The sequence below is a fragment of the Parus major genome, chromosome 12, assembly GCF_001522545.3.
Source record: "Parus major isolate Abel chromosome 12, Parus_major1.1, whole genome shotgun sequence".
Lineage (NCBI taxonomy): Eukaryota > Metazoa > Chordata > Aves > Passeriformes > Paridae > Parus > Parus major.
In genome coordinates this window covers 5,122,148-5,140,615 of record NC_031781.1, presented here as the reverse complement: position 1 = coordinate 5,140,615, position 18,468 = coordinate 5,122,148, and the positions used below count along the sequence as shown (strand labels likewise).

Genomic DNA, 18,468 nt, shown 5'->3' with positions numbered 1-18,468 from the left:
ATATTTCACTGAGTTACAGGCCCTGAGTAATGCTGGAATAAAATGAATTATTGTTAAACACTTGGCAGTGTTTCATTTTCTCCCTGGATTGCAGACATTGCTCACATGAGGGACTGCTCCAGATCTCCAGCTTCTGAGCCTGACTGTCCCCTCTTACCCCTGACAGATAACACATCCCCTGTGTTTACTCTCACAGTGAAAAACTTTGTGCAATACCATAAATTTGGGGATATATCACTGTGCCAATTATTCACGACATCTGTGTTCTGTGTGGGGTGTTGTAATGGTAAAAAGGAGTTGTACTCTTGTGTTTGTTTTGTGCAGACATTTCATTATATGCAGCCTTATCCATGGGCTACTCGGAATCTTGTTTCTTGAGTGAATAAGATCCAGGCTTCCTCATCTTCCCAGACCTTTCTTTAGGATATTTGCAGACTGTGGCATTCAGCCTCACGTGCAGATGGAAATCAGGCATCCAGAGGGTCTGAGCATTGAGCACCACCAGCCTGTGGCTCAGGAGGTTCTGACATGGAGCTGTCTTTTATCCATCGGCTTTATTTCAGTATTCAGAAGGAGGAACTGCTCTTAAAATGCAAAGCAAAAGTGCTTTTCCTTTTATTCTTTCCCCAGGCATGGTTACACACACACACACACAGACATGGAGGGTTGCAGGGAACCCAGAGCAGCAGTTGGAATTTCCCCCTGAACACATCAAAGCAGGGATTGAGGAAGCAGCTGATCACGACAGCAAATGGAGCAGGTTGTCAAGGGAAACAGATAACCAAATGTATTTTAAATACTTTATTAAAATATTATTTTATTTAAAATATTTTGGATGTTTCTAAAGCAGCACCTCATTCTGCACAGTCCTTGTTTGATCCTTGTGCTTCTGTCCTGCTGTGTCAGAACATAAAACTTCCTCCAGCTCTCACCAGAACTTCAGAATCTTTACCAAAACCCAAACTTCCAATCCAAGGCTTTTTCCTTTTCTTTGGAACTGTCATTTGTCCTGAAAAGCAGAAAGCACCCACCAAATCTGCAGTTCTCTAGGAACTCCTTTTCCCAGTGGAAAGATCAGGTTTGAGCTGATTTAAGGCAACACTTTTCCCTTGGCAGGGATCTGATATGCTATAAATTTACTTTACTTGGGCTGGTTTTCTGTCAATAGGAAGAGATAAGAAAATGTTATTCGTGGCCATAGTTATGTTTTCCTGGGTAGAATTTCCAGCACTACAATCCCCTTTTGAGTGCTCATCTCTTCAATGGATGTGCAGGGTTACTTCATCCTAACAGACCCTAATCTGTTCAGCACAGTCCAGTCCCTTCAATCTGAGAAAGAAGTTAATTTTATGGTAAAATATAAAAGTGCAAAAATCTGAGATTATGACATTTTGTGCCTGCTCATGCTCCACTACTAACAGACTGAAACAGCAAAGGCAAAAATCTTTCTTTATAGATCACCCGTCCTACAAATCAGGTGCTGCACCTACATACACCAGGATTCATATTTCTACTGCAGGAAGAATTATGGGTTAAATTTTGTACAGCAGTTAATCTAAGAATGCAATTCTGAATAACCTGATTTTGTATTTAAATGAACCAGAATTCTCCCTGCCAGTTCTTCCTTCTTCTCCAATATAATGTAAATAACACTTTATAAATTTCATTTTTATGGTCTCTCTGATTGTATCTTACACTTCCCTTCAACAGCAAAAATTATTCATAAATAATAATACATTTTCCCAGTAAAAGGAGAACATTTAGATTATTTTTTTCTCCACTCTTTCAAACACCTTTACATTGTGTGACAATTACCCATTCACTGGACTCCTGCTGCTGGAACAATTTTATGATTTTATTTCCTTGCTCTCAGGCTCAGAGGGAAGGAAACCCAGTGCAACATACAGATATTTGTGAACTCATTTCTGCCAGTGGCCAGGAAGGACAAGAGCCCTGTGCAAGGGAATGGTGCCAATACAGGCTCTTTCCTAGGGAATGCTGAATGCTGCACAGAGCAGCACAATTTCAAAATACTTTCCTGGCATTTCCACACAGAAATCTCCTGTCCATGGGCCATTATTGTGAATAATTATGAAATCTGAGGCAACTCTGAGCAGATCATACCTGGAAGGACTCTCTATCCCTTATGTTCTATAAATGATCCCATTTATAAGGACAGTGACCAGAAATGTTCAGAGGCAGATGTCACACAGAGGCCTCGAGTGTAACAACAGGAAACATCAGGTGGCAGCTTCAGCACATCTAATTCTGTGTGAACCAACTCCTTACAGCTGTATACGGTTTTTTGTCCTAAAAAACATGAAATGAACACAAAATTAGAAAGCACCATGCTATTAGTCTCCACCCCAGTAATCACTAACTTCTTTAAAATGCTCTAACAGCAACAGGTAGCTTTCAATTTTAAGCGATCACACGTTTTCCTAACAATGCACATAATGTTTTAAGGAAGTTTTATATTAAAAAAGGATAATGAAAAAAATTGTGCTGAAAGCTCCTTTGGTTAAAAAAACAGACTGGAAAGCCAAAGCTTAACTGCTGCAGGCAGGAGTGGAGAAGCCTGTAAGAATTCATAGTAGAGAGGTGTGGGAGATTCCAGGGCAGCCCAGCCTCCCAGGTAAGATGGAGAAATGGAATTTACCTGGCAGTGGGACATATGGTGACCTTACAAAACACTTTGCTGACTCTTAGTGAGCCTCAAGTGACCAGTTCTCAGAGAGCTAGGTCCCATCTAGGTGGTGGGATCCTGGCAGTATGTGCCAAATCCTCAAGACAAAGGGTTTTCTGTCCTCTCCATCTCCTGCTGCAGCACGCCTCCAGCAGAAGAAAGCAAGGGGAAAAAAGAAAAAAAAGGGAAAAAAAACCCAAAAAAGAATATGCTATGCTATTAGTGTTGCTACAGAGACATTTCTAAACCATCACAGAAAAGGGAGCTGCTTTTGAAGCCTGTTGTCTCTTGCACTACTGCCAAGAATTGGAATCAGAAAGTGCTCATCATATTTCTTTCCAGAAAGAAACCCCCACCCACCCTGGGCTGAGTGTCTTTCAAGGAAACCAACATTTTCTACTGCCAGTAACAGAGCTTACACCTAAAAATCAGAAGGGAACAAGAAAGAAGGGTTTTTGGTCATGTGATGGACAACCTGCACTTCACAGCACAAACCAAATGCTTGTGGTAGCTCAGAACAGCCCGAAGGAAAAGCTGCCTACAGGGAAGGTCATCACTTCTCTGAAAAAACTGAGGCCAGCTTCAGGTGGTGTGCAGGAGTACAGAGGAGTTAGAGATCAAGCCCTGCAGCTCTTCCAAGTGTGTCCCTGCATGGAGAAGCACCACCAGCTGCCTGCCCATCCTGCCTGGCTGTGCTTGTTCCTCCCTGTGCATCCATAAAGGATGAACAAGGCAAAGGGACCAGGGGGTTAAAACCACTCCAGCAGCAGCTGTGTTGGATAAAAGCATGGAGAATGTTCTCACTTAGATCAGTGTAAATCAGCAAAGCCTGCCCTGACAGAGTCTGTCGGGGTGAGCAAGGCTGGAATCAAGCTGACAACAATTAGGACTCTCTCGCTATTTTTCTCCTCTGCTCCAGTTGTTTGTTCCCCACCTGCTCCCTGCTTTTGACATGGCAACAGAAACGTATTTATTCACAGTCTCATGAACCCTTTCTTCAGAGCTTCCCTTGAAATGTTCAGATTTCAGATGGTCATGGAGTGTTGCCTTTAGATTTCAAGCTCCTCAGGCCGAAACAATGTCAAATCAGTGTGCAGCATCATGAATGCTAATGAGGCCACAGGAAGGGCGACTATGTACAGTTAACATGGCTCGTCTAATCCACATCCTTTAAGCACTTTGTAATCCAAACTGCCAAGAATCAAGGGCAGAAGGAGAAGGGATGTCTTGCTCCTTCCATTAGATTTTACAGCTAACAGAGTATTTTTTCTGGTGTGCTGCAGCACATCCAACTCATGCTCAGCCATACGCTGTGCTCAGTAATCGAGAGATCTTTCTCCCCTTCTGCCACGTGTCTTAAATCACTGGCTTCAGTCACTTCCAATGTGCCACTCCTTGGAAAAAGTTAATAAGACTCCATAAAAATGCTCTATTATTACAACTTCTGGCAGTGGCCCATCTATACCAATCACCTCAATACAGGATTTTTGGCAGGTATTTACACTTAATTCTCTACTTAAACAGCTCTTTTATTAAGAGTTCGCATGTAGCTGCTTGGCGTTTCACTTGAGCAAGGATGAACTTGGAACAGACACCTGCTGTGACAGTGGGTGCTAGGCTGAGAGCAGACACAGGGGATAGCAGAACCCAGAAATCCCATTCTCCCACTCCAAAGAATGGGGATCAGGAAAATCTCAGTGGAGATTTCCCATCCCAACCCAACACCACGACTTCAGGCAGGCACGACGGGCAATCCTTCACTGAACACCCCAGGATTTCAGGATGGGCAGCTGAAGATTGTGTTGTTCAGGAGCCTTCCAGCCTCCCACAGGGCTGAAGCTGAGTGAGCTCCTGTGCTGCTGAGGTCTTTTCTGCTGCCCTGAGTTCATCCTCACAGTTTCAAATATTAGCACTTTAATATCAGAATCTAACACAAGCCAGCAGTTCAAAGGTGAAAAGCATTTTACAACAGAATGAAAATCATAACGGTGTTCAGGAGACTCAAAATGACTCATTTCCCAAGGGGAAATTATTGGTATTCCCTTTCCAACAACTCTGCTGGTATCAGTGTCATTAAAAAGAGGGAGTGGGAAGACAGATAAACAAAGTCTTAAAAAGCAAATACGTTCTAACTAGTGGTTATCACCACACTTAATAATTAGGGTACTAATTAAGAGGATAAGTAACACACTAGCTATTAGCTTCTAGTAATTAGAGGTTTTTTTCCTCTAGATAATAACAAGCTAAAAAGAAAATAAAAAGACCTGAATCCATTTCACCATTCACCCTGTCCACATCATGAAAACCTATTACACATATTAATCATGAACACTATGAAGCAAGACTTTCAGATTCTGCATATAACTCAGTGTTTAAACATGTGACTTTTTGCATGAACAGGCTGGACCTTGATGATGTCTGATGGGGTTACCTTTACATGCACAAATCAACCCCTTAAACCACCCAGCCTTAACTCTAGAACACCAACATGCACACACAGATGACCCAGAGCTGGACAGCACAATGCTGACACAGGAGGGAGAAAGCACAGAGAAATTCCTTCTGAGAGCAGGGCAAACATTTTCCAGGGCAGTGTTCTCATAGGTGGCAGAAGGGGATTTAAATACCTGAAGCTGAATCAGACAGGGAGTGAGGTTGAGTTGTTCCATGTCTCTGCCAGGTTACACTCAAGGATAATTTACCCCATGATTTACAGCCCTTCTGTCTGACACAGGATTTCCCTGTCTTCCTCCAAAAACCATGGTCTTTGAGTGCTGTAAGAAGCAGAGAGCAGTGCCCAGGTCCAGCTGTGTTAAAAAGTGGGGGGTGATTTCCTGGCAGGACACAGCAGAGCCTGCCCTGCCCCTGCCTCGTGGTTCTGTTTGTCCACTGGGAGCCTCAGTGGTGATCAGATATCAAAAATTGGTCAAGAGCTGAGCTACATTCTCTGTGTTGGCCTTTAACACAAACCTTTGTGTGAGGAGATTAATACTCTCAGATTTACCCATGGATAAGAATATCCATGCAGCTCTATTAGCTACAACAAATCAATAATGTAAAATGTACTCTCTTGCTAAAGTGCCGTTTTTTTTCTAAACAATATGTCAAATTACTGTCTCTGGACATCATGCAGAGGTGTGAGATACCACAGAAATAGTGTCCTGCCTGGGGTAAAAGAAAACCACTCTAGCTAAGTTACACAGCTGTGGTCAAAGACAAAGAAGAAATTGTTCCATCTCGTGTTGCTTTTAGAGTTACCTGTAGCATGGATCTTCTCCCACACTGCTAGAAAGCCCAGGAATGGTTCATTCTCTTCTGTTCTCTTCAGTGAACTGGACTTTCCTTGACTTTTAGAAAAAACACAAGACTTGAAACAATGAAATCAAGAGTTATTATCTGCTAAGCCACATTCCTATGCTCTCATACTTTTCAGTGCCATTTTATGAGCAGACACACACACGTGCACACACATTGGTCCCACTGGGGAAATGGAGTTATTTTAAAAAACCCACATAACTACGAGCAAATATGAGCTTCTTAGAGGTTTTTTTTTAATTGGTATTAAAAATGCATCAGTTGCTAAATTTAAAATTGTTGGTAAGTAAACAGTAGGTAGCATTATAGAGAGCCACTTCATAAAATTCTAATTATCCCTTTCCTATTTGTTGTGACATGCCCTCGCAGGGATTATGGGCTTGGACTAGTGCCCAGTCCTCTGTTTTGAAAATGCAAAGTAAGCAGGAGGTTTGTGTAACCTCCAGTTGGGTTTCTGAGCGTGGTGAGGACATTTTGTGAGGCTGCTGCAAGTGAAGGGAGCTCGGGCTGTCTCACCTGCTTCTCCTCACTCTTTGCCCACCCTGAGCCATCAGTGTTTCCCCCCACTGCAATGGGCTGCAAAGTGCAGTTTCTCCAGACCCTCGTTAACAGGGCAGGGGTGATCCCCACAGAAATGCACTCCAAAATCATTCATAAAAGGTATTTCTCTCCAGATACCCTCCAGGGGCCCAGGCAGCATCCTCTCACTTCGAGTCTGTCCATGCCAGGCTGTTGTGTCAATGCAGAGCTTTTCAGTCACTGCCCTGCCCTCTCATGGGAGAACAGCTCCTCTTGGTGTTCCCATCCACTCCCTGGGATGCTGGAGAGAGAAATTCAAAACAAACACTCCTCTCAAGTCATTCAAGTTCCAAGTGGGAAGTAAGGAAGAAGAAAACCCCGTTGGGTTTGGGATCATCCAAACCCCCCCATGTCTCTTCCAGATGAGCTCTTTGTTTTTGTGCCCCAATGTTTTGTGTCCAAGTGCACAGGGTAGAAGCCTTCCAAGAGCACTGCAGAGACAACTTCCCCTGAGCTCTGTGAGCTGGTGCAGTGCCCTGAGTGTGCCCAGGGACAGCAGTGGGTGCAGTGGGATGGGCAAGAGGGACCAGTGGCCACAACCACGAGTCAGCTCTGACACAGTGCTGTGTACTTAACCTCAAGGCTATTACCATTATCCAACTTAGCCAAATGAATGGAGTAGAAAAACATTTACAGTTGCCAGAGGATTAATCTTCTGAATGATGCATGGAGTTTAGAGAAATGCCTTTGATTTATATAATGCTATACTAGGGGATATAATTTCAATTAGTAATTACTAATTTTGATTTAGTATGTTACATACTGGATACAGCAGGTTTATTATGGTTATATTATCTAATTTATTATGATTTATATTTACCTTAATGGGAATATATATTAATCAATAGATACTTTGATTAACTAGGGACTATTAACTATCCTGCAACACTGGAATAACACAATCAAGCCAGTAACAGACACAGAGTATCGTCAGATGTTGTGACTGATGCACCTTACTCTCAATTTTACCATGGAATAAATACAGAAAGTAGATAATGATTATCAGATTCATAAATGAATATATCTGTTTTAACAGGCAGCATGTCAGATGCAGTAGCGAAGCTACTTGCCCACAGAGTCCAATTCTTCTCCAAGTGAATGATTTATATATTTTAATATGAAATGTATCACTCACCAAACAGCTTCTTTCACTATGTGATATATAAATTCCACCTGTCAAGCACATTTTGATATTGTAATATATCCTGTTGTCTTGCTTCTTTCAGAAGAGTCTGTTTCTAATTCCTTACGTGTTTCCTGTCTCAGACTGATATCAGCAGCATCTTTCATAGCGTTACTGTCATGATGGCTACACAAAACCTCTGCTCAGGGCTCTGCACAGAGGATTGTCCTGGGGACACGAGGACCCGGCAGAGATCCCTCTTGTGCTTTGCTCCTGGGCATGCCCCTTGCTGCTGCCTGGCATCACGGGAAGCTGCTAAAGGAATAAGGAATAGGGAGTTTTATCCAAAAAAACACTCTTTGTCCCAGTCTCTGATGAAAGGTGCAGAACTGTAAGACTGAGAGAAGAGGGACAAGTCCTCTGACCCCCACCAAAACCCTTAGGAAGGGCTGTTTGTGAACCTGTTCCACTGTTGAGATTAGAAAAATGTGTAGTGGGAATAATGTGGGAATAAGGGCTCTGTTTGGATCTTTGGTTTGAAAATACCTGTAAACTCCAGCCATTTTCCAGAGTTTCAGTGGCACTCTGCTGCCTTCATGGGCAGTGCTTCTGTGCTAAGAGCTGGGAAGGAACTCATGAGATTAGGCAAAGACCCCTCATTGCAGAGGCAGGACAAGCATCCCTGGATGTTCCCTCTCAGGGATGTGAATTCCCTTCAGCCTGTGAATTATTTGACACATGTCAGTGCGAGGAGCAGGACATTCCCAGTGTCAGATGAAGGGAAACCAGCAGCCAGCTGTGGCATGATCACAGCTCCAGTCACACCTGTAAGGGAAGGGTCCTCTCCTTTTGCCGTCCTTCCTCTAGGATTCCAGATTCTTCCTCTGTCTCTGCTCTGCTCAGGACCATCCACATGTCCACCCACGGGAGCTGCAGCCCTCTATGGATCTCCTGCATCTGCAGCTCCCTTGGATGGAACTTTCCTCAGTCTGTAATGACTCAAACAACACCCTATGGTCCCAAAATCTGCTTAACTGCTCCTCCAAAACCTTCAAAACCTTCCTGCAGCACTTTGCACTCTCTCAGCCCCCAACAGGCAAGAAACATACCTAATATCCACCTTGCATTTTCTTTGCTGCAAAATTTGCACCCCTTTGTCTTACTCTTATGGAGAAGGAGGCAGAGGACAGCAGGGATAGAGCCCCTTCACCTATGGGATGGTGACTGTCAGAGCTGAGATTTTTCCTTCTGCTGAAACTCTGCTTTTGCTCACAGATCATTGTTTCTGCCCTCTCCTTCTTCCTGCAGGTCATTTTGCCTGGGATAAGAGCAGACATTTGGCTGAATCACAACATGCAGAGGACCTGTTGTGCCAAGAGGGGAGAAGGAATTGTCACCTGTGGACATCAATGATTATAAATCATGCCAGTGGCAGAGGGTCTCTGTCAGCTGAGATCTTAAGCAAGACTCACAATTCAGCAACATTAATTGGAAAATTTGAAGAAACAGAGGAGAGGGTAAGCTGTCTTTTGATTACCAAAACCAAGCTCTTTAACTCCTCTTCTCCAAGGCAGATCAAGAAAAGAAAAAATGTATTAAATAAACTGGACTTCCAGAGCTGAATGTGCCAAAAAATGCACTATTTTCAGAGTAAGAAAAAGCATATGAAGAGCATATGCAGCAGAGGAAAACAGAGGCTAGTTCCAGCAATTAAAAAACCCACCAAAATAAACCAACCCCAGAATAAAGACTTGAAAACCATATGCAGGTTTCTAGGTAACCAGCCCAATTTTTCTGATGCATTGCAGGCTGACTAGTTCCCACTGAAATCAGTAAGGGGCAGTTGATTGCCTGGCACTTTTGAAAATCAGGCCAATCCTTCAGGAGCATGAGCAGCGGTCTGAAATGCCTGATTATGCCCCATTTGAAGTCTGATACACAGTCTGATCCCATCTGAGCCTCAACACAGCACTGTGCCTGCTGTTCAGAAACTTGTCTCTCAACATGCACATCCTCTGCAAGGATGAGAGCAGAACCTTCCTGCCACAGTCAGACAGATGATGGAAACTTCTTTTTCCATCAGCACACATTCCATCCCCCTTATAAAACTGAATAGATCAGCTGCAATTAGGAAAAGGAAAACCTTTCATAGGTGCTGCAGGTGTATGTTGCAGAGATAAAGGAATGGAAGCTTACATGTGCAGGTAAATAAAACCTGCATGTAACTGTGACCTGTTCTAATCTACTCACAGGCAGACAGTGAGCAAAAGGTGGGGAAGGGGTGAGGCAAACAAAATTAAATACAAGTCTGACAGAATATATTTCCTCATTAAAAAAATTCTCCAAATATTGGCTGTGAAGTTTTATCTTTCCAGTGCTGGCTACTGCTGTGCTTCAGTGAGCACTTTGGACTTGGGGCAGGTTCTCTGCTCACCCTTCTTTCCTTTATTCCCATTTGGTGCCCAGTGGCTGCTTAGGAATTGTGCTGTGTCCTTCCACGAGCACCTTCCCACCTGAGGCAAGCTCTGGCATCCACAGGCAGTGATTTACTGCTGAATCACACAACAAAACTGGCTCTATCCTTTATAAATTCATAAATCCCAAGTAGGACAGTTTTCCCATTATGGCTCAGCTTTGTTTCAGTGTGTAACCCCCATTGCTGAAGGAGACACAATAAATCCTGGGGCTGTGAAATCCATTGTATTTATATATGAGGCTGCTTTTGGTCTCCATTTCCCAGTCACAAATAAACTTAAAATCTTTTGAGTTTGCCACAGGGGTATTTATAGATTGCAAATGGTGGCACATAAAATCAATTTGCTTCTATATTTTCTTTGGGACATTTTATTGTTTCCTGTAAGTCAATGAATATTTTCCCCATCCTACAGACTCTTTTCCATGTGGAAAAAGTCTGATCTTAAGTTTTCTTCATAGTCTTATTTTATACTTCTAAGGCTGTGATTTATGCATGCACAGTCCTGCCCTTCCTGCAGCAGAAAGAAGCAGCATGAGAAACTATTTTTATTATAATAAAATGATTTTTTGTTTGCCACTTTTCTGTCTTCTAATGCTTCTCCTTGCAGTTACTTGGATAACATAACCACAGAAATTTATATAATGTGTTTATAATAATGATCAACCCAAGTATTTTTGAGAGTTTTGGGCAGCACCATTGTATCCAGAGGTGTTAGACATGGTCCCATCACAAAATGAGTATTTCCCCAGGTCCAGCCAGCACGCAGTATAAACCTGCAGGATTTACAGGAGCTGCAGCCACAGTTACAGACACTCCTCTGGTCCCCAACAGTGAAATATCAATAGTGTTACAGGACCACAAGAGGGAACAACTCCCATTATAAAATCACTCAAAAAGTGAAGGAGAAAATGGAGCCCATTAAACTCACCTGAGCTGTGTGTGAGCTGTGTGAAGGGAACTTTTCTCTTTCCAGACTAAATCAACAAGGTGTGCTGGGGAATGGAGGCATCCTATAAATGTAAAAGCAGAAAAAGAGTATAAAAACAAACACAGATTGTATCAGTAGTTAACTTGATGGAAACAACAGCAAATAAATCTTTTCTTCTTTTACCTCCTGCCAATTGTGTCTTTAGACACAATTCAGAAGAGAGGCTCTGTCTGTCTATTGAGTGCACATTGGATAGTCAGATATCAGTGTCAGGTTCTGTGCATGGACTGGTCTGTAGTAGTGTGGGACATGCACAAGTTCCTGAAGAACAAAAACCCCTCTCAAACTTCTGTTTCCTTGTCCTTTCCTGGTGTGGCTCTGCTGCCCAAAGGGTTTATCAGGATTTTCTCTAAATTCAGCTCCATACCAGGGCAGTTTTGCAGCAATCCTGTCAACTGCAGTAGGACTAATTCACTGGGTGTTGATGAAAAACTCAAATGTTTGAAAAGTGCTGCTTTTTTTACTCACATAAAGGGCAATAAAGGTCAAGGATTTTTTTTTCCTGTTAAAGTAAACGCATTATACTAAAATACTTGAAATAAATTTTGCTTACTGCTGAAACAGCTTTATGTTTAAATTACTAAAAGATAAAAAATGAGTTGTTGAATAGTGTAGCTTATCCTTACTCTTTGACTTATTTACTACTTTTCTGCAGTACTTTATAAACATTACAAATAATTCTATAATTCTCTGCAATCATATTCCTACATGTGAATACATTTGGTGTGGAGATCTTGCCTTTTCTGTATATAGGCTTGAGCAGGATGTCTGAAGAGTATCTGGAGCACCAACACACACATATCTGGTAAAAAAGAAGGCAAAAAGCACTATAATTTCTTCTGCATCTGTCAGCCAGAGGTGCTCATTATACAGAACATCAGTGACAAGAGCAGGAGGAGAAATACAGGGTGCAGTATGTGCTCAGGTTAAGTGAGAAGTGATTAACATGTTTTCCCAGTCAGATTCTGACTGGTTTGAAGCTCTAGTAATCTTCTGGCATTTGATGAATCTTTTCATTTTCTAGAGTATCGGCTGTAAAGATCAGAATTTAGACAGGACTACAAATGATGCAAGATTAGCAGGCCTTGAACTCCTCATACAAAGGATATAAAGCTGCTAACAGGGTATAAATAGGTGTAGCCCCACAGGAGGCTGAGAAAAGCTGAAGATGATGATCACATCTCCAGGCTCCAAGAGACCATTCCATAGCAGAGAGATGTAGAGGGCTCTGTTTACCTGGCCACAGATTCCTGGCTCTGCATTGGGAAAAACAGCAGGGATAAAGAGGTAAAATAATAAAGTGAAGTTGAAATAATGGTTTGATTTGGTGCTCTGTGCTGTAGACAATACAGTTGTGCTGTAGATTAGTTCAGCCCAGGACACAGACTGCAGGGAACGTCACAGGAGATTGCTTAGGATTGCTCAGATCCAGGAATACCAGCCAGGAATACCTGGACACATTGCATCCCTTTCTAATACTCCAATGGCCTCTAGGAGAGTTATTCTGACTCCCAGGACTGCCTCCCACCCCACACCTGCTGCATCCCCTGTGTTTCACATGGCCCAGCACTTCAGGCACCACCCAAAGTGTCCAGGCCAACTCTTCCTTTTAGATTCCTGCTTCTCTTCCAAGTGTGCACACAAACACACAGACAGCATGGGCTCAGCACCTCTGCCTCCCCTTTATCCTCTGCCTCTCCAGCTGCCAGGCCATCTCCAGCTGCAGCAGACACAGACAGTCAATTCTAGGACCAAAAAAGGGCAGGAAAAGTGAATACAGTAGGAATTTCAGACTTGCTTTTTAGCTGCATCCTTCCCAGAGACAGTGCAGGCACCTTCAGGTCCCCTAATTGCAGACCTAAAAACCCTAGCCTCACCTCCCAATAGTCAAGTGAAATTAGCTATTCTGTAAAGCTCAAAAATGCAGCAATTAGACTGAACTCACTTTTAAAGTCCCCGCTAGCAGCTGATCTCTGCAGGACAAGTGCAGTGTTTCCCTCTGATTTTCAGGGATCTGTAGAGTACAACAATAGCAGGCGAAAGGCTCGGGTGCTTTGAACCAAAAATACTTCGCCCATGCGCTGTCGTGTCCGGCTCACACAGAAACCCCATGTTTAGAGAAAGATGTTTTGATGAAGAGGAAAAATGATCTGTTGCAGGTAGAGGAACCCCACTGGAAAGGTGCGGAGATGAGAGAGCCTCAGTGCCACGCTGGGAGTGCGACCTCCCTGCTCCAGGGATGGGGGAAAGGTTCCTTCCCTTGCCCTGCCTCGAAGCAGCCCGCTGGAACACCAGCCTTGCTTTTCAGAGGACAAGAAATTAGGTCAAAACTTTCTAGGAAATTTCTGCCGCCTGTTTTAGAACATGGTTCAAAAGATCAAAGGAGAGGAATTCTACAGAACCCCATGCACAACCTCGTGTGGAAGCGAGGCATTAACAGGAAGAAATCCTGTGCCCGAGCGCTGCTGAGCTGCCAGCCAGGGCCTTACCTGGAATAAAACCTCAGCACAGCTCTGCAGCAGCACAAGGGAAGGCAGAGAGAACCCAAAAACTGAAAGCAGCCCTTGCATCAGCACCTGCCCCAAGGACAGAAACACCACTGATTCCATTGTGGAATCGCTCCTCGCTGCTCCCAACTTGGCTGCAAAGAGCCTCCTCAGGTTTTACCACAGCAACAAATCTTCCCTGAGATTTGTTAAAGTGCAGGTGATAAAGTGCAGTCTTTATCAGTAGTTAGAGCTCCTCACTCGTGTTCAGGATTGAACTGTTCTTCCTTCCAAAGCACTATTTTGATTAGGTGATCTCTTCCCTGAGAGGAAAAAAAACCAAACCAACAACCCTAAACACACTTAGGGCCAGATTTAAAAAAAGCTATTAGACTCCTGCTTAATTTGAATGCATAACAGCAGGCAACTCAGCCTAATTCTCCACTTGAGCACACAGTCTCCTGATTTATACACACAAGTGGAATAGCTTTTGCAGATGCATACTTTGCCTTTTGCTTTATCCTCCTTGATTTTTAATAACTTACCTTTACTTATCATTTCCTTAATTCAGACTTAAATTAGACAAACAATCATTTGGGAGGCAGCCTGCATTGACTGATTTCCTCCAGTGGCTTTGAAAATGGAGTTCACTGGACTTCTTTTATCCCAAGTCACCTCGTGGTATTTTGGGGCAGCCCTATCTTAGAGAGAGAAACCTGAGCCTTGCTGTGAGTCATGGGGGCAAGGGAAAAGCAGAGGGTTTAACTCCACACATCCTAATCTCCTCCCAAATTCCCAGAGGAAACACTGAATTGCACACTGAGAAGACTTACAAGTCCTCTTTATCACTTATTTATCACTGATAAATCCTCCTGCAATTTCCACACTGATGTCTCCATAGATCCCTTTGATTCATGAGGTCATTTGTCTGTTGACATTTGATTGAATTAACTACTCTAGAAGAATATTTCTGTCCCAGAGCAGGTAAGGGGGTTTTAACTCTTTTTTGATAGCCATAGTTGAAACAAGTGGTTAGACATGAAGCTCATCTCTACATAGATAGATTTAAAAACATTTCAGAAACAACTTTCTTTACAAGATTCAAAAGACACAAAGAACTCCTTGATCAATGAACAGTGGATATTTTTGCACAGAGGAGAATAGTGAGTTGCAGGATGTAATATTAGATAAATATCCTAAGCATATAATTACCACTGATTGTAATTTATGGTGTAATATAGCTTGGCTAGCATTAGTTCCCAAAACACTTCCACCTGATCATGCAGCTCTTTCTAAAAAGATACCAGAATGTGGAAACTCAACAACTCATCCTTGAAAGTATTCTTAAAAGACATGTCTTTGTGGGTTGAACTCTTAATTGCCATAGTGTTACTTTCTTGATGCCCTAAAACATCAGAATTTCAGCATCTACTCATGTAAAATTATGCTATTAAAGTTTTTATTTCATTCAGTATTGTACTGCCTCTTTTAAGACATGAGTTGTACTCCATTATTAATATTTTCTTGGTTTTTTCCTGGCATTGATTCCCCAATCTTTTTTTCTTCCTTTTTTGGTTCACAGCTCACTCTCAAGGTCAAAACTCCACAGGCAGGATTTCTATCAATTTTAGTTGGAGTCTCACCTGATTAGAAAGTGCAGCAAAAAGTTTTATGACTGCACACAGAGCCTTGAGGTTTTGGCTTTTTCCGATGTGTTTTTCCAGATTTGATTTCAGTCCAAAGTGTATCTTTCTGTTTAGAATTAAAACCCAGTTAATTTTCAAAATTCCCTGTAAAAGAAAAGACATTGAAATAAAAATGCTAAAAACAACCCCCCCAGATTAATATTGAGGTGATTTGAAACAGTCTTTTATTTAATTGTTTATGTTTCTTGTTTGACCTGACTGTATGACACAGCAGGAACAGCATTGCTTTCTAATAACAGCATCAATCACAGAACAAAAATATTTCTTGGTAATGTACAACAGTTCTTCTCAGCTGAAAATAAAAAATAATGTTCATCTGCCTACAAGGTTTAAAGTAAATAAAAATGAAATACACTATTGGGATTACAGCATGGGACACGATTGGAAATGCTGGCGTGATTTGACATGTAACAGCCCACTTTGCTGGTATTAGCAGGCTGTGAAATCATATAAAAAAATGGAAAATACAGAAGAAAAAAATAATGAGTTTCATAAAAAAAATTCACTTTTTGATCTTTTTTTCCAAAAGAAACTTTCTGTTCTGCATTTTGTCCCACACCACTTTTAGGGTTGTTAAGAAGGAGCCTTTTCAGCAACAGCACTAATTAGTGTTGTGGTTTAACCTGGCAGCAGCAGAACACCACAGAGCCCTTTGCTCCCCACCACAGGATGAGGAGAGAATTGGGAAAAAGGTGAAATCGTTTTCTAGTTTAATAGGTCAGAAAAGGAAGGAAAACCAATAATAATGATAAAAGAATATACCAAAGAATTGCCTGATGTAATCTCTCACCACCCCCCGGCCGTTGCCCAGCCATCCCACTCCCCCCTTTCTTTGCTCAGCATGTCTCTTTTTTCTGTTTGTTCAGAACACATGCACATCAATTTTATATCACAGGCTCTTGAAGTGTTCCTGTGGGAATGATTCAAAGGCTCTAAATGTGACACCAAAGTCTGTTGTTTCATGGGTGTGAGTATGAAAGGAAGGGGAAGCTGCAGGGAGCAGCTGCCTGGCACCAGGGGAAGCAGGAGGGCTCCACCAGACTGGCCTGGCCACGTCTCTGAGCTCAGGGCACCTGCAGGAGGATGCCCAGGAGCTGAAGGAGCCAATTTGGACAATCATTCCCCACCTGCACTCACCAAAGGCTCCAGCACCACAGGAATAAAGGTTCTCCAAGCCTGAACTGCCACTTCACAAGGAGCCAACGGCAGGGAACCAACCCAGAATATTTCTGTAGGATAAAAAGGAGACAAGACTTTCAAAACCATTGCGTTCTCTCTCGTGTCAGAGACACTTCATCAATGTTTAGCAAAAGCACACCAAGTAATTTGGTTTAAAAAGCACCACGTTAGTACATTTTGGCTTTCAAACACGCTGTTTTTTCCCCCAGATGATCATTTTTATGCATGCAAATACTTCAAAGGGAAAGATTAGAAGAAACAACACTTCTTATCCCTCCCCTATTTCATGTATCATCAGGATGGTGATCTTTAATACCAAATGCAACTTGCACTTCAGTCAGCACTGAGGCAAACAAGTCTTATCTGCTGAGCAACTTCATCATTTCAGCAGCAGCTCCTCTGTTTCACTCAGGAGCTCCTGGCCAAGGCACTGCTTCTGCCTGGAGCCTGGTTAGTGCATTCACCCTGGCAGGACCACAGCAAGAGGCACATGAGCAAAGGTCCTCAGAAATGGAAATTACTCATGAGCTTTTAATGCAAATAAGAAGAGGTCAGCCAAAAAAAGCACACAGAGAAAGCTAATTGGAAGTGAAATATGGACTCAAATGATAAAATATAGCTCAATTTTACACAGCTCGATGCTCACATGCATTTACCTCTAACATCCAAGGGCAACGGTATGGGAACATCAGCCTAAGCAGCTGGTTCACACTTTTCCTTCTGTCTGTAGTGATACCTTTCAAGCACAAGTATCTCAGGTGGGGAACATTATTTCGTGAAGAATTTCACCCCAACTTCAAAATATTTTCTTTCATTGACATCACAGCCATGTAGGCATCATTGACTGAAGTAACCTGTTAGCCCACAAAACCTGAACACACTTTAGAGATAAAGCTTTTGGGTACAATGACAGTTTTTAAAATTTGGAAAAAAAAACCACACAAGATAAAAAAATACTGAGAAACCCATACAAAAAACCTCCACAAACATTCTGAGGATGAGGGCAAGCAAGCCCACATGGTGCTTTATTTCCAGTTTAGGACCCACATGGAGCACACAGATATTTTAAATTAGGAGTTTTAATAGGACCAGTTTGTTTTAAAGGTTAACAAATTTTGCAGTGAACCTTCTCAAAAGCAAACCCATGTTCCTTGCTTGGAGGAAACTGAGGCTGCCAGCTCCTGCCCAGCCTGAAGGCACAGGGAGGTGCTCAAGCAGCAAAAGCTGTACCACTGAGCTGGAGGGCTTTCACCTCCCTCCAAAGCCTGCAAGAATAAGAGAAATGGCCAGCCATAATACTGTGAATTCTTCAGAAATTCGGGAAATTAATTCAAACCTAAATCCAGACCTCTGTTTCACAGCAAATCCACATCTATTTTAGAGCTCAACCTGAGGCATGACATTCTTTTGTACAACTGAAATGATGTAAGGGAAGCTGCTGCCCAGGCTGCCCCTGTCCTTCCAGCAGCCTCTTCTCCCAGCCTCACTCCTCCTGTACAATTAAAAGGAATGACCAGACTGGAGCAATGTTGGGGCACAGAGAGGAACCACTCCAGTGTTCTGCTAATAACTGGTGAGCTGACTTTCCTGCAGGTACACATGTAGCTGTTAAATAAAGAAAATAAGAGCACCAGGCTGGCAGAGCTCTCCTTTGGAGAGGTCACAAAGCACTCGCCTCTCCAGCAAGTGCAAATCACTGCAGGAGAAGGGGGCATAGCACCTGACCAAACACCAACTGATAGTGGTGAATGTATAAGCATCTGTTTCCATGAGCCAGATAATTGGGTCCTTGGGAAGCAAACTAACAAGAGGAAGAAAATCTCTAGAATTCAGATTTTGTTTTAAGCCATTCACTTTTTGCCAGCAATCATTTTATACAGGAGCAGTGACTGGGTACAGATGTAATTGTGGTTGTCCTGTCAAGGAACCA

The 18,468-nt window shown here is 42.6% G+C and overlaps 1 long non-coding RNA gene across 6 annotated transcripts in view; it reads right to left on the bottom strand.

Moving 5' to 3' along the window:
* LOC107210355 overlaps nucleotides 1-18,468 on the bottom strand; it is a 39,560-nt gene that overhangs the window by 10,747 nt on the left and 10,345 nt on the right. For 3 of the 6 annotated variants that reach the window (XR_001523912.3, XR_004499240.1, XR_004499241.1), the window contains 6 exons: nucleotides 16,497-16,588; nucleotides 15,297-15,443; nucleotides 11,108-11,189; nucleotides 6,710-9,067; nucleotides 5,945-6,033; nucleotides 854-2,310 (listed from right to left, as the gene is read on the bottom strand). This is a non-coding gene — a long non-coding RNA (uncharacterized LOC107210355). Of the gene's footprint in view, nucleotides 1-853; nucleotides 2,311-5,944; nucleotides 6,034-6,679; nucleotides 9,068-11,107; nucleotides 11,190-15,296; nucleotides 15,444-16,496; nucleotides 16,589-18,468 lie in introns of all 6 variants that reach the window. The other 3 variants (XR_004499242.1, XR_004499239.1, XR_004499243.1) reach the window with 3 other exon arrangements.